Consider the following 11,383-nt stretch of genomic DNA (forward strand, 5'->3'; position numbering starts at 1 on the left):
ATTCTGCTGCACAAAATGAGTGACAGTAAATCAACAATAAATTTTTTGCAATCATTGGGCGTCATTGCTGAATTTTGCAAGTGCAGTGTCTGTGGAAATTATATGATTTTGACGAAGGTTGGGCCATCACGAACTTCCGATGAATACATGTAGAGGTGTAGAAGAAATAACTTATGGAGATCCATACGCAGAAGGACGTGCTTCGAAAGATCGATATTCTTGCAAATCTGTCATGCACGAAGCAGGGGTTACGTGTGGCACTGTAGTCGACAGGTTCTCGTTTTGTAGAGAAGTCTGCGGGGAATTTATGAAGTATAGGGGGTCACTGGGGGCGCGGGGGGGGGGGGGGGGCGGGGGCGGGGGTTATAGTTGAAGTAGATGAGTCACATTTTGGAAAGAGAAAGTACTAAAGGGGGCACGAGGTTGTTGGGCTTTGGGTTTTTGGAGTAGAATTTTTTAAAATATTGTGCTGATATTTTATTTAGGTTTGTACCAAATCGGACAAAGGAAGTCTTGACATCTTTAATAGGAGAATATGTTGAAGAAGGTTCTGTAGTCATGTCGGATGGGTTTGCTGCGTACAAGGGGTTGGGTGAAAGGGGTTATCCTCATTTAGTCGTGAATCAAAATATTCAGTTTAAAGATTACAAGAAGGATGCATGTACTAGTACTATCGAGGGGTATTGGAGGGCTGTAAAATCTGTTGCCGGTCGGGGAAAGAGAAGGATTTCAGTGTTGCAAGGTCATTTAGATTAATACTGTTGGAGGAAGAGTATTCCTAAAGGTTACTGTTTATTTCTTGCCTTTATGAAAGTAGTCAGCAAAATGTACAAGTCTCGTTTTGTTAGTTAGTTGTTGATGGGTCTGATACTTTTTTCTTGTTTTACGTTGCGTTTTTTTATGTTTCTGTATTGTGCGAGTGCTACTTTTTTGGTTTCTCTGTAAGGAGGTTTTTCTGTCGTTTTAATATTTTCTGGTTACAATGGTGCGCCGAGGGGTATTGCTGTGTCTCTGCCGGAGGGTTTATGTGATTGACTCGTGGTTTCATTTTTTCTTTTAATTTTAAAATTTTGGGTCTGATTGAGGGCGGGTGGTAGGGAGGAAATGATTGGGCTGTACCTTATTCGTGCCTGGCAGTTTCTCTTTCTTATTTTTTTTTCATTAGTTCTTCTGGATTTTGCTTCTTTCGTTAAAGCCTCACCTTCTAACATTATTATTTCTTGTTATGTCCTTATTACGTTCTTGTCAGTTTCAATCTGTGACTCCTTTGGAAGTTGATATGCGGTAAGTTTCTTTTTATGGAGCCACTTTTATGTTTTCCTTTTCCATGTTTTCAGCATACTGCTCTTGATTTTACTTTCATTCCTCATGTATCAGTGTTACTGAGTGTTTTTTTGGAATTACTGTACCTGGTGTGACATTCGTGTAGTATAGTTGTCGGTTCCAGGGTTTGGTCATTTTTGCGTTTTATTTCTTTGCGTGTGCAGTAATGTGTGTAAAAATTTTCATTTTTTAAGCAAGTTTCTGATATGTTATAAGATTTTTGCGCAACAAACAGTAATACTGGAATCCGAAACTAGAAATGACCTCCTACATAGGTTGCTTCTAGTTACCGATTCCAACTATTCGACGGTTCATTATTTACATCGTTTTCGCAGTACGTGTGGAAAATGTAATATAATGTATGCACTCGTAATTGCTCTCGTGTTCTTATTTATTTCAGTCATTTTCAACTCGTTTAAATGAAATTCGCGCTTAAATAATAGTCTCGTTAAATGTATTATTTTACGGCATGCTCCATTCGTTTGATTACGAGTATGATCCGTTACATTCATAGATCGTCCATTGCAGCATCTTTGCCTTACGTGTGACGTCATTGGTCAAAGCCGACGGGTGGTATCGGTCACTAGAATTTATCCGAGGTAGCAATAACGGAATGGCCACTGGACCAGCAAACAGTCTGCTATTGTTGACAATGAGTGTGTTACTACAGTAACCAATAGGCGGTTGATCTACAAAATGGCAGAATTTCCAGGGCGAGTCATGCAGTCTACAGTTTATTCTAAATTCTTCGAATCTGTATCAAACAAGGACAAAATCGACGCTTTTATATCGCCTGTTAGAAAATCTAAAACTACTCGGCAAAAGAGTGTTCAATGGTTAATACCGGAAGCTTGGCCAACTTCTTTGTCTAAATTTCCGTTTGTCAAGTTTCACCCAGGTTTGAAATATTTTCTGATCCTCCCTCCAGAACATGAGGGGGTCGGATACATAGCGGATTCCGCACGACGGACGTATAATCGTCACACAAGACAATTCCATTTGCCTACATGCTACTATCAGCACGGAAAATTTGAATGCGGTGCTGGAGAAGAAACCAACTACGCAAAAATGTGCCCAGTAAGCCAGTAAGTGGCCACAGTGATGTTAAACATCTCCAGTCAACATCAGGTCTGCAGCTGCGCTCTGCGTCGCCTGCTCTGCTTCTATCAACATCAGCAGTAAACCGCAGCCCAGACTGCATCTCCTCTGGTGTCCATGTACTTAACGCTGCCTAGTTTTGTAAAATGTGATGTTATGTGATGTACACAATAAATTAAGTGTTGAGTCCATAAATTGGTGGTTACTTCACTGGACTGGAGTATGGATTTTTCTTCATTTTTTTATGGAAACAAAAGAAAAATTCGGAGTAGCTATTAAAATCCATGGAGGAGAAATAAAAACTTTGAGGTTCACCGATGACATTGTAATTCTGTCAGAGACAGCAAAGGACTTGGAAGAGCAGTTGAACGGAATGGACAGTGTCTTGAAAGGAGGATACAAGATGAACATCAACAAAAGCAAAACGAAAATAATGGAATGTAGTCAAATTAAATCGGGTGATGCTGAGGGGATTAGATTAGGAAATGAGACACTTAAAGTAGTAAAGAGTTTTGCTATTTGGGAAGCAAAATAACTGATCATGGTCGAAGTAGAGAGGATATAAAATGTAGACTGGCAATGGCAAGGAAAACGTTTCTGAAGAAGAAAAATTTGTTAACATCGAGTATAGATTTAAGTGTCAGGAAGTCGTTTCTGAAAGTATTTGTATGGAGTGTAGCCATGTATGGAAGTGAAACGTGGACGATAAATAGTTTGGACAGGAAGAGAATAGAAGCTTTCGAAATGTGGTGCTACAGAAGAATGCTGAAGATTAGAGGAGGTATTGAATAGAATTGGGGAGGAGTTTGTGGCACAACTTGACTAGAAGAAGGGATCGGTTGGTAGGACATATTCTGAGGCATCAAGGGATCACCAATTTAGTATTGGAGGGCAGCGTGAAGGGTAAAAATCGTAGAGGGAGACCAAGAGTTCAATACACCAAGCAGATTCAGAAGGATGTAGGTTGCAGTAGGTACTGGGAGGGGGGGGGGTGGTTAGTGTTTAACGTTCCGTCGACAACGAGGTCATTAGAGACGGAGCGCAAGCTCGGGTTAGGGAAGGATTGGGAAGGAAATCGGCTGTGCCCTTTCAAAGGAACCATCCCGGCATTTGCCTGAAACGATTTAGGGAAATCACGGAAAACATGAATCAGGATGGCTGGAGACGGGATTGAACCGCCGTCCTCCCGAATGCGAGTCCAGTGTGCTAACCACTGCGCCACCTCGCTCGGTTGAGGGGTACTGGGAGATGAAGAAGCTTGCACAGGATAGAGTAGCATGGAGAGCTGCATCAAACCAGTCTCAGGACTGAAGACCACAACAACAACATGGAGCTTTGGATCGACCTGGGGAGCGTGCACAGATAGCCGAAGTTTTTAAGGAAACTGCTCTTGAAAAAGCGGGTTATCTGGGTTCGAGATTCGTTTCGCCACAAATTTTCATGTCTTACTAATAGGCGGTATATCTATACCTAATACGGCTGATGTCAAAGAATTCGCAATCAGCGTCCCATTCTATCCTTCTCAGCAAGGGAAAGTCCCTGGCAATACTAGGAGTCGAACATGAATGCCCCACATGGCAGTCATGTGCACCGACCCTTCAGCTACGGCACTGACCACTCAGGTACGGAAGCGGATATTCTGCGAGTATCTTCATAAAAATCTCCTCATCAAATTTCCTTTTCCATCAGACACTCTCATATCAAAATTTTTCTCTACTGCCGTAACAAACAATTACGTATCTTTGCGAATAGACATCTACTACAGAGCTGAATTATTTGTTAAAGTCTGCATTCTTTTCTAGTTAAAAACCGCTGACAACCAATACCGTAACAACTATTCTCTATGGTTTCTTTTATCGTTTTCAGGCTCTAGATCTCTTAACACAGCAATACTTCTTCCTTCTACATCAAACCGTCTGCAGCTATTTGGAGCATACCCAACAGGAATTAGGGATTACTTCTTTCATCTAGTTTCTTCAAGTGGTCTAGATGTTTTCGTAGAAATTCTTGATCCAAAAGTTTGACGTGCTGATAGATCTGGTCTCCAAAGAGACTTTTCTGCAGTTGTAACGCTTTGATTGATAGTTGAACTTCTATTGATTAAAGTGTGGAAAGTGGCAATTGACTCTGAATAAGGAAAGGTGTAAAGTTATTCACATGAGTACTAAAAGAAATCAGCTAAATTTCGATTACGCGATATCTCAGACAAATATGAAGGCTATAAATTCAACTATATACTTAGGGATTATAATTACAAATAACCTAAATTGGAACGATCACGTAGATAATATTGTAGGTAGAGGAAACCAAAGACTGCGACTCATTGGCAGAACACTTAGAAGGTGCAACAGCTGTACTAAAGAGACTGCTTACACCATACTTGTCCGCCCTATTTTGGAGTATTGCTGTGCGGTGTGGGTCCGCATCAGGTGGGACTTTCGGATGACATCGAAAAAGTACAAAGAAGGGCAGCTCGTTTTGTATTATCGTGAAATAGGGGAGATAGTGTCACAGACATGATACGTGAATTGGAGTGGCAATCATTAAAAGAAAAGCGTTTTTCGTTGTGACTGGATCTTCTCATGAAATTTCGATCACCAGTTTTCTCCTCCAACTGCAAAAACATTCTGTTGGCATCAACCTAAATAGGGAGAAATGATCATCACGATAAAATAAGAGAAATCAGGGGTCGACAGAAAAATCTAAGTACTCGTTTTTCCCGCTTGCCGTTCGAGAGAGGAACAGTAGAGAGACAGCTAGAAGGTGGTTCATTGAACCCTCTGCCAGGCACTTTATTGTGAATAACAGAGTAATCATGCAGATGTAGATGTAGAAATGTGTCCCTGAGATCACTGCTTCTCCCATAGATCATTCTTCAGTTAGCTGTCAAAGATCATAGCTATTTTCTTGCTCATTTCTAATTCAGATAAAGTCTCACTGATTTCCCATTGAGGATTATAACGGCTACTACAGTCCAGCACAATTCGTTTTTCTTCACTTCAGTTCTTAAAATCACAAATAGTGTACTCACCATCTTCATCACATATTATTCTTGTACTGATTTTCTCTGTCCAGCATATATTTTCTTATGAATGTTACAGCCACTGGCTTATATTTTAACAAAGAGGTTACAGAAACAAAATGAAATCATCTAACATCCTCATGTAGTATATGTATCCATTAAATACAGGGGATGTATCTCTCTACAAAAACACAGTATGTATTGTTTGAGGTGGTATTGTCACTTTTTCTCTTACAGTATAAAATGGCTTTCTTGTTAGCTCAGCTCTCACACAAGCTTCATACAATATTTGTGCTGAGCATGAACTATTTGGAACCACATCAGAAATTTTCTTGAATTGTGCCTGATGACCAAGCATCTTGCGCCATTCTGCTGTCCTCCTTCTGCAAGAAGTGACTGCATTCCTGGTTTAATTGACATTTCATAAATCGATTTGTTGGATTTGGCGCTTCTAAAATGTGCATTTTCTCTTTATAAATTCCAATTAAATGTTTGCCAAACATAACTGAGAAATTTTTTTTTAATTTATTCGAACAACTCTTTTCGAGGGTACGAGAAATCGATTTTGGTTTTGCTTCTTTAATTTTCGTTGCTCCCACACTTCCTTCATCTTTTGAGACTGTCGTCCCTTTACTTCCTGGGTCCACTTTCTTCCTTTTTCAGAGCTCTTTCTTTTCTGACATCCTACCTTTTGTATTTATTTCTCTAAAAAGTTTCCCGTTTTTTTGTTTTGTTTAGTAATTTAAAGATCTGCTTGGTCAGTCTGTTGCTATCCATTCGGTGTATGTGGCCATAAAACTGTAATCTTCTTTTCCTCATCATATCAATTCGACTTTCCATTTTCAAATAGAGCTCTCTGATCTTAATTTGTATCCAACATTAGTATTACTTCTAGGTCGCAGTATTTTCCTTAGAATTCTTCTTTCAACTTTTTGCAATTTTTCGAGATCCAAAAATCTTGTTAGTTTAAGTGTTTCTTCTGTGTACAGTGTTCCAGGCCTTACCACTGTTTGATAATGTCTTAATTTTGTGTTCCAGAACAAAGTTTTTATGTTCTATATGTTTTTGGTCATTTGGAGTGTCATTTCCATTTTACATACTCTATTTTATATGGTTATCTTTCCTCTTGCTTTGCTTGTTATCCCTTTACCTAGATATTTAAAACTGTTTTAGATATTGTGTTGGTATGAATTTCAAAAGTTTTTAGATTTGCAGCAGCATCACTGATATTTGCCATGAAATGTGTTTTTTCAAATGCTACTTTTAGTCCTTTATTCTGTAGTTCTGTGATTTATTCTTTGGCACTATCAAGTGACTCAGTAACTAATGCCATATTATCTGAAATCATTTTCAGTGATATGCCTGGCATTCACAGATATCAGATTACTTATGTACAGTCAAAGAACGTACACAACGTCCCTGAGGATACAGGTTTCACGCACAAAGTTCCCTGGTGCTATTATCTTCATTGATCCACCTTCTTTGCTAGCTTTTACAACTCTGTCATAGTCTTTCACATTTTTAACTTGCCCACTTCATAACACATATGTCCTGCAGGAGCACTATCATCGACCATGACCATTTCTTCTTTCTTGTCAGCTTCTCAAGAAATCTTTTTTTTGTTGCATTCATATGCATGAAATGCAGAGTCTCCTTTGCTGTCTCCTTTGCTGTTTACCTTTATTCATGTCTTCTTCCTATGTCACTTCAGTGATGACTTCTCTCTTATCATCTTCAGTGATGTCTTATTTCCTGTTTCTCTTCAATAGCTTGATCTTTGATTACTTCAAAGCCGAAAAATGCTGATTTTGTGAGGTTGTTTCTGTTATTAACATAACGATGGTTGTTTGTCCTCTTGCAGTGAGGACAGTGCTTGGAAGGTCTCATTTTTGTTTCTTGCTCTGATTTTTTGTTTTTGAAGTAGCATTTATCTTCTCTGTGATTATATTTCTTACATATACAGCAACTTCTTCTTTTGTTAGGCTTATTGCATTCTACTGCAAAAAGTGAAAATCTGTCACTCACGGATCCTTTCTTTTATTTTTGTTAAAACATACTTCAAAGGTAAGACTACCTCCTTGACAATTACGATTCGGTCGTTAGCCTTCTCTTACGAGCCTTGCATTTAGATTTGCCGTAGACTTCTCATTATTGGCTAATGAATCCTATACCCGAGAAATTTTTTGAATTCGTCTGGAAAAATAGAATCTGTCATATTTTCTGATTGGAATTGATTTAATTCAAATGCTATATTCTGTAGAGTAATTGCTTTAGTTGCTATGGCTCTAGTTCTATTGTATTTGAAACTATAAAAATCTTGAATTATGTAACATTATGAAGATGGTATCGGCAGATTCAATAAAACTTTCTAGTTTATCTTCAGGATCTGTTCAACCTGTTCACTCACTATTTCGACAGGTAACATTTGTAGACACCCTATAAAAGTTCTATATACAAGAAATATATGATGGATGTTACAGCTTTTCGTGCATTATCTCGAAGCAAATTTGAAATCACACAGTTATCAAGAAAACAAAAATTTTTGGATCAGACGAAACGTATGTCACATGAGAACAAACCTCTGAGCACTGACACCTTAGAAATAACCATGTTAATTTCAATAACGAACCAAAAGACGAAAATTACAAATTGTGCAATATTGCTAAATTATTAATTAAATCATCTTTTGAAACTTTGTCTCATTCGAAAACTTAGGAGACAAAGGCACTGAAGTGCTTTCTAGTGTATGTCAGTTCTATCCCGAATAGAAAATAGCTAAATCTCAAAATTGTGGCGTAATTTCGAATTAAAAAGCATCATTGATTCACAAAACTGCTCACAACAAAATTACTTTTATTATTTGTAGCTTGATATGGAACATAAAACATATGTAACCCATTTGTAGAAAAACACAAAACTGCAAAACACCTGTTTAGCAATCAGAGTGGAAAATACGCCGAAGTCAAATTACGTCTACCACTGTCAACATAATATAAACACTATATTCTCGTAAATAATTGCCAATAGTTACTGTAAGCGTTATTCTCACCCTGTAAGTTTCACATTTTTCTAGTTTTTGTAAGGATATTAACCTGTCTCAAAAGCTTCTAAACAAAAATCAAAATAACAACTTCAACCTGAACCTGGAGATTTCACGAAGTCTATGACGTCTCGTGCAGACAATTCATTTGGTTTTCTGGGATGGTAGGAAGTGGACGTGTTTTGAGGGTCGCTCTAAAACCTGTTGTCATCACTAATACATATGAATATTGTAACCAGCGGTAAAAGTGTATGAGGACTTGGAAGTAAACCATATGGTGGGAAATGACATGATGGCCAAGACTTTTTATTTAAAGACAAACGACAAACCTCTTTCTACAAGCTATTTTCATAAACTTGCACAAGAAGCAGCAACAGCAGACTGGCAGAAATCACCAGCACTTCAACATCAAAAAGCTAAGTGCAAATTAATTCAGCTACGCCTTCCTCATTAGCTAATTCTCCGAGTGCTTTCTCAGTAATCCGTGGCTGGAAGAAAACGTCTTTTCGCGAAATGCTATTGAGAACGTTTATAGTTCCGGCATTTGCGACATATTACACTAAATTTAAATACCTTATGGTAGAAGATGAGAATTGGAATTTGGTCATACCCAAAAAGGTATTAGAACAGATAGATGAAGTGACGTTAGAATAACTGCTGAGGTCTTTGAGAAGTGTCTCTTCCGTACATTACGGTTATGTTTCTCGTATAGTCTTGGTAGTTTCACAACGCAACACACGTGGTTTTACCTTTTAGTTGATTGTTCTCGTTATCGTATATACGCTCTCTTCTTGCTGTCCCATTGGTGCCATTTCTTCTCTTTTCCTGTGTCAAGTTTTTCAAGTGGTTCAGTATCACCCACAATGTCACAAAGATCCCCCGTAGGAAAACAAAATTTTGATTTCGATCTCCCACATGACGAAACTACCACTTCCCTTAAACACTTTCAGATCACGAAATCCTTCATTAACCTTGAGATATTTGCGTTTTCCTTCTTTCATCGTTTCCTGAGTGTTCTTAAAACCTTCATTTCACTGCCTTTTTGCGTTGTTTGCTAACGCCGTTTTTACATTCTTTCTGTGTCCTGGGCCTATGCTACGTCGCCTTTTATTCGATTTGTGAAGTGAAACATTTTTGTTTAGTTGCTTTCTCTTTTCTGATCATTATAAGACTTGCAGGAAAATTAAAGAGATCTTTGGAGAAAAGAGAACCACATGAATGAATATCAAGAGCTCAGATGGATAACCAGTTCTAAGCAGAGAAGGGAAGGCAGGAAAGTGGAAGGAGTATGTAGAGCATCTACACAAGGGCGATGTACTTGAGGGCAGTATTATGGAAATGGAAGATGACGTAGATAAAGATGAAATAGGAGATACGATACTGCGTGAAGAGTTTGACAGAGGACGGAAAGACCTAATTCGAAATAAGGCCCCGGGAGTACACAACATTCCATTAGAACTATTGATAGCCTTGAGAGAGCCAGCCCTTACAAAACTCTACCATCTGGTGACCAAGGTGTATGAGACAGCCGAAATACCCTCAGACATCAAGAAGAATATAATAATTCCAATCCAAAGTAAAGCAAGTGCTAACAGGTGTGAAAATTATCGAACTGTCAGTTTAATAAGTCACGGCTGCAAAATACTAATACTGATACTTTATAGACTAATGGAAAAAACTAGTAGAATCCGACCTCGGGGAAGATCAGTTTGGATTCCGTAGAAATGCTGGAACACGTGAGGTAATACTGACCCTACGACTTATCTTAGAAGATAGGTTAAGGATAGGCAAACCTACGTTTCTAGCATTTGTAGACTTAGAAAAACTTGTGACAATGTTGACATATTCTAGAGGTGGCAGGGGTAAAATACAGGGAGCGAAAGGCTATTTACAATTTGTACAGAAACCACAGGGCAGTTATAAGAGTCGAGGGGCACGAAAGAAGCAGTGGTTGAGAGGGGAGTGGGGCAGGGTAGCCTATCTTTGATGTTATTCAATCTGTATATTGAGCAAGCAGTAAAGGAAATAAAATAAAAATTTGGAGTAGGAATTAAAGTCCGTGGAGACAAAATAAAAACTTTGAGGTTTCCCAACGACAATGTAATTCTGTCAGAGACAGCAAAGGACCTGGAAGAGCAGTTGAACGGAACGGACAGTGTCTTGAAAGGAGGATATAAGATGAACATCACCAAAAGCAAAACGAGGATACTGGAATGTAGTCGAATTAAATCAGGTGATGCTGAGGGCATTAGATTAGGAGATGAGACATTTAAAGTAGTAGATGAGTTTTGCTATTTGGAGAGCAAACTAACAGATGATGGTCGCAGTAGAGAGGATATAAAATGTAGACTGGCAATGGCAAGTAAAGCGTTTCTTAAGAAGAGAAATTTGTTAACATCGAGTATACATTTAAATGCCAGGAAGTCATATCTGGAAGTATTTGTATGGAGGGTGCCATATATGGAAGTGGAACATGAACGATAAATAGTTGAGACAAGAAGAGAATAGAAGCTTTCGAAATGTAGTGCTACTGAAGACTGCTGAAGATAAGATGGGTAGATTACATAAATAATGAGAAGGTACTGAATAGAATTGGGGAGAAAAGGAATTGGTGGCACAACTTGACTAAAAAAGGGAACGATTGGTAGGACACATTCTGAGGCATCAAGGGGTCATCAGTTTAGTATTGGAGGGAAGCGCGGAGGGTAAAAATCGTAGAGGGAGACCAAGGCATGGATACACGAAACATGTTCAGAAGGATGTACGTGTAGGATGCAGTAGGTACTTGGAGATGAAGAAACTTGCACAGGATAGAGTGGCATGGATAGCTGCATCAAACCAGTCTCAGGACTGAAGACCAAACCACCAACAAGACTTTAATAAACCAGACACTGATTGCA

This window comes from Schistocerca piceifrons, chromosome 9 (genome assembly GCF_021461385.2).
Source record: "Schistocerca piceifrons isolate TAMUIC-IGC-003096 chromosome 9, iqSchPice1.1, whole genome shotgun sequence".
NCBI lineage: Eukaryota > Metazoa > Arthropoda > Insecta > Orthoptera > Acrididae > Schistocerca > Schistocerca piceifrons.